This window comes from Perognathus longimembris, chromosome 2 (assembly GCF_023159225.1).
Source record: "Perognathus longimembris pacificus isolate PPM17 chromosome 2, ASM2315922v1, whole genome shotgun sequence".
Lineage (NCBI taxonomy): Eukaryota > Metazoa > Chordata > Mammalia > Rodentia > Heteromyidae > Perognathus > Perognathus longimembris.
In genome coordinates, this window is record NC_063162.1 from 143,842,494 (window position 1) to 143,848,046 (window position 5,553).

The window sequence follows — 5,553 nt, forward strand, 5'->3', positions numbered from 1 at the left end:
AAATCCCAAGCACCAGGCCAACCCGCACCAGGTAACAAAACCCTTTTGTCAAAATCAAATCTCCATGCGATTTTTTTGTTCTCTTCTTAAATCACCTCATTATCACAGATGTTCAGTATCTGGTTAGCCATGAAACTATTTCATCTTATTTCAGGGTTCTAACAACTACATTCTTTCTATTTTTCTAGTTCGGAGCATATTCCAAAGACAACTAGTTTTCAGGATAAAAATCTTGGGGGCTGGGAGTGCAGCTCAGTGAGAGTGCCGAATGTCCTAAATTCACTCCCAAGTAAGGGGGGGGGGGAGATTTAAAAAAAAATTTCCTCCTTTTGCAGACAAAGTAGTGTTAATCAACCTATAAGGATCATTAGTGACATGATATGATCTGAAGAACAGGGACCAACCAGAAACTTAATGAACAGCAAGCACTTACTCCAAACAGCAGGGAACAACAATACACTGAATGAATCTTACTTTTGACAAAAAAAAAAAAAGTTCAGTGGCAAGGCCAGGGTGTGGTGGCCCACGCCTGTATTCCCAGCACTCAGGATGATCTCCAGACCAGCTTGGGGTACGCAGCAAGAGCCTGTCTCAAAAAGAAAGGTGTGATTTGGCTAAGCCCAGTAACTATTCTTAACATTAGCATTATTACCACAAGATAAGCAAGCATCAGACCACAAGCGGTCACCTTCCCATTATCCCAGGTCAAAATCAGGAACAGACAGACCACAAGGCTGCACACAAAAACAATGGGACCACAAGCAACTGCGCCCAGTTCCTCGACGGCGAGGGCGAACTAGAAACGAAATCTGGCTTCTCCACTCAGCCCCATCTCCTCCTTTGACCTCCAGGCATCCTGTCCAAAGAGGCGCACGGCCCCACCTGCAAAGCCTACCTTCTCCGGGTGGGTCAGGTCCTTCTCCGGGGGTCCTTAGCCGTCGTTCGCAGTCCAAATCCCCCCCACGCCCCACCGGAGGGCGGGTCTGCCAGGAGCACAAAAGCCCTCGCAGCCGCGTTCACCCGACCCGGGCCCCCCACCCGGTTCCTCGGCGCCCCAGCGCCCCCGGGGCCCCGAGGCAGGACGCCCGGCCCGAGTAGCCCCGACCCAGTGGGGATCGGGACTGGGGCGACCGCACCCACCGGCGCCAGCACACCCCGCCCTCGGGACCCCCGGCGGCCCCTCCGCTAAGATCTCACACTCAGTCGGGCTAGGACACCCACGAGGCCGGGCTCACGCACGCGACACCCGTGGGAGACTATCGCCCCGGGCCGCGGCTCGCGGTCCGCCACCCTCGCGCCGCCCCCGGCGCCACCTCACCCTCCGCGCCGAGGCCAGGGCTTCCGGATGGTCACGTGGGTTTGCCGAGTGCGCGGGGCACGATGGGAGTTGTAGTCCGCCTCTGAGACGTTACCTGTGGGCTGCGGAGGCCCCGCCCTGGTCACCCAGTGATCACCGCTGCTGCAGGCGGGAAGACTGATGGATCCAATCATTATTTTTTTTTCTTCCAAAAAGGCGTTATTCTGTTCTTTGTTGTTATTTAAAAAAAAAAAAAAGCGAATCGTGTTGTTGTCTGGGTGTGCCACTGACCTAAGCTTTAAAAGGGTTGTGCTTAATTAAATGCAGTTGCCACTGTAGTTAAGGGCCATTAGTCTGTCAGTATTATTCCAAATTCTGCACCCTACTCCTCCCCGCGCCCCCATAAATTAATGAAGGATAACAAGCTGGCAGCCTCCAGCAAGAACTGGAGGGCCTCCAGGAAATGGAAACATGGCTTTTTGTTGTTGTTGCTATTGTTGGTGGTGGTAGTGGTGGTGGTGTTTTTTATTTGGGTTTTTTTTTTTTTCCTTTTGGAGGGTCAGAGGAGGAACACAGAAAGAGAAGGAGGAAGAGTGAACAAATGCAATCATGCTATTTAGTATACACAAATGACCTATGTAACTTGTGGGCAGGGATGGGAGGAGGCAACTGGGGGAAAGTGAAAGAAGGGGTAACATTGTCCAAAGAAAGAAATGGACTCATTATCTGACTTCGGGAATAGTAACTACTTTATACTACACCTTAGTAAATAACAATAAAATTATATATATATATATATATATATATTTTTTTTTTTTTTTTTTTTGCTAGTCCTGGGCCTTGGACTCAGGGCCTGAGCACTGTCCCTGGCTTCTTCCCGCTCAAGGCTAGCACTCTACCACTTGAGCCACAGCGCCACTTCTGGCTGTTTTCTATATATGTGGTGCTTAGGAATTGAACCCAGGGCTTCATGTATACGAGACAAGCACTCTTACCACTAGGCCATATCTCCAGCCCCTAAAATTATATTTTTTAAAAAAAGGAATTGGAGGAGTTTACAATGCCCATCTCTAAGCCGGGTGAGCTGCCCTCCTAAGCGCTCTCTCTCTCACTCTCTCTCTCTCTCTCTCAAGCATTGGTTAAATATAATATTTAAAGATATGCACCATATCCCAGGGAGGTAGTTCAGTGGTAAAATAAAGTATTATAGCATCATGCAAGGCATATATATATATGGGTGTACACATATATATGCATCTCTACATAGTAGGTTTCCATATGTGTGCGCATGCGCACACACACACATATATTTCCGAGCCAAGGAAAACATCCACAAAGACAGGAGAAAAACAAACAGTTTTAGTACTGAATAAGCATTAGACCTGGGCAGTGGTTCATGCCTATAATCCAAACTACTCACGAGGCTGAGATTTGTGACCATGCTTTGAAACCAGCCTAGGCAGGAAACTCCATGAGACTCTTCAACTAACCAGCAGGAAAAAAAAAAAGCCTGAGTAGAGCTGTGCTCAAATGATAGAGAACAGCCATGAGGGGAAAAGCTAAGAAACATGGGCTAGCCCCTGAGTTTAAGCCCCAGTGTCAGCAATAAATAAATAAGCAAATGTAAAATACAACTGTGTACATATACCTGCATATATATGTACATGTATAAATGTGTGCATGGGTGCATGTGTGTATTCACCATCAAGGACAAGAATATCCACTTTGTGTCCTCCACACTGTGCCTCGAGTCACTTGGCTGAGCTGCTTGGGCAGGGAGAGGAAGCACTGCCTGGCTAGGTTTCTATAACCAGCTGGACATTCTTTTCTTTTCTTTTCGCCAGTCCTGGGGCTTGAACTCGGGGTCTGAGCACTCTCCCTGAGTTTCTTTTTACTCAAGGTTAGCACTCTACGACTTAAGCCACAGCGCCACTTTTGGCTTTTTCTGTTTACATGATACTGAGGAATCGAACCCAGGGCCTAATGCATGCTAGGCAAGCACTCTACCACCAAGCCACATTCCCAGCCCCCCCATCTGGACATTCTAACAGTCGATTCATACCTCTGGATGCTCTCCGTGTTCTCCCAGTGCTGGTTTCTGACTTGCTGCCTTTTTCTAACAGCAATGATTAGCAGACAAGAGAAAACATTCCACACCTAACCTCACTGACACCAGCGCTGAAAAGGTTTATATCCTGTGCCTCAGCCCAGGAGCTTGTGGTAGATCTTGACCTACATTCTATTTCCAAATTGCAGGCTTGTAATGGTGATTCTCAAAATCATAGCCTGCAGCAGCAGCTGCTGGAGCTAAGAGTTACAGCCTGACTGGGCTGGCTTCAAATACGGATCTTTAGATCTCAGCCTCCTGAGTAGCTAAGATGACAGGTAGAGCCACCTTCCCAGCCTCTTCTAATGTTTTGAACTTACATCCTACAGGAATAAATACTACATTAGTCCCAATACAACTTGGAAACATAAAACTCACCCAAATAGTCTACCTACAAAACTACCATTTTTAAAAATCAGTTGTAGAGCGAGAACTCAGGGCCTGGGCTCAAGGCTAGTGCTATACCACTTTGAGCCACAGCTTTTCTTCCAATTTTCTGATGGTTAATTGGAGATAAGAGTCTCATGGACTTTGCTACTCAGGCTGGCTTTGAACTGCAACCCTCAGATCTCAGCCTCCTGAGTAGCTAGGATTAATAGGTGTGAGCTACCAGCACCTTCTTATATGAAATTCCTTCTTATAGAAAATACATTCTGATTTTTCCCCTAATTTTTTCTTGGAAAAATACTAGTTGCTATCCATTACAAATGATTTCATGATTCGTTCATAGGTCTCCACCCACAGTTTGAAAATTCTCTAATTTTATCTGTCAGGATGTTTCTGGTGCCATTTTGCTTCTGGTACCCACAGTGCCATGTAACTATGCTACACCTGGTACAAAAGAATCTAGTGGTCATGGGACAGACGCTGAGAAGTTGGTAATTTGCCAGACTCTATGGGCAGAAGTAGTCAGGAAAATTCAGTGTAGGAGACTGATAAACTATTTGCTTAGACTCAGAAATTAATCTTTGCTACAGGGAAAAATCAGTAAGTCAGCCAGAAATTCTGTTCAGATCTTTCTTCTCCTATACATTCAAAGTCTTTTGATATTATTTGTTTGCTTTACCTTGTTTGATGGCCTCCTCTTTCTCAATGTCACCTCAAAGAGTTATTCCAATCCATTAAAGTTAAGTCACTTAAGACCCAGATCAAATCTGGTGCCTGTGGTAATCCTAGCTACTCAGATCTGAGTAGCTGAGGTGTGAGGAAGGCAGTTCAAAGCCAACCTGGGGAGAAAAATTTGTGAGACTCTTCTCTCTCCAATTAACCAGCAACAAGCCAGAAGTAGAACTGTGGCTCAGGTGGTAAAGTGCCAGCCTTAAGGAGAAAAAGCCAAGGAAGAAGTGTGAGCTCCTCAGTTCAATCCCCAGTATACACACACACACACACACACACACACACACACACACACACACACATTATTTAGAGGATATATTGTATACATGTGTGGAAATGTAATAACAAAGCCCCTGCAGGTACAACTAATGTATGAGAGACAGAGAGATGAAGGAAGGAAGGAAGGAAGGGAGGGAGGGAGGGAGGGAAGGAAGGAGGGAAGGAAGGAAGGAAGGAAGGGAGGAGGGAAGGAAGGGAGGAGGGAAGGAAGGAAGGGAGGAGGGAAGGAAGGGAGAAGGGAAGGAAGGAAGGAAGGGAGGAGGGAAGGAAGGAAGGAAGGAAGGAAGGAAGGAAGGAAGGAAGGAAGGAAGGAAGGAAGGAAGGAAGGAAGGAAGGGAGGGAGGGAGGGAGGGAGGGAGGGAGGGAGGAGGGAAGGAAGGAAGGAAGGAAGGAAGGGAGGAGGGAAGGAAGGAAGGGAGGGAGGGAGGGAGGGAGGGAGGGAGGGAGGAGGGAAGGAAGGAAGGAAGGAAGGAAGGAAGGAAGGAAGGAAGGAAGGAAGGAAGGAAGGAAGGAAGGAAGGATTACTATAACAACCTTGGAACGGCCAGGAAAACCCAGGATGAAGGACCACAGTAGTCGCTTAGCATGGCTGGTTGAGTGAAAGGCCCCATCCTGTTGTGTCTGGTCAGGCGGCGGGGATGAAGGATGCTGGAGGGAAGGCGGGTCAGCACCTCACCTGTGCCCTCCTACCCCGAAGCTCCAGGCAGGTGGGAGGAACCGGCTTGCTTTCCTTTCACTTTCTCACGCCACCAAA

At 47.6% G+C, this 5,553-nt stretch overlaps 1 protein-coding gene across 2 annotated transcripts in view; it reads right to left on the bottom strand.

Moving 5' to 3' along the window:
• The window catches only part of Slc37a3 (solute carrier family 37 member 3), a 48,153-nt gene extending 43,614 nt beyond the window's left edge, over positions 1 to 4,539 (bottom strand). The window contains exon 1 of one of the 2 annotated variants that reach the window (XM_048340331.1): positions 4,471 to 4,539. The gene's annotated coding sequence lies outside the window, so the exon portion shown is untranslated. Of the gene's footprint in view, positions 1 to 895; positions 996 to 4,470 lie in introns of those variants that run through there. The other variant, XM_048340330.1, reaches the window with a different exon arrangement.
• Between the last annotated feature and the right edge of the window lie 1,014 nt (positions 4,540 to 5,553).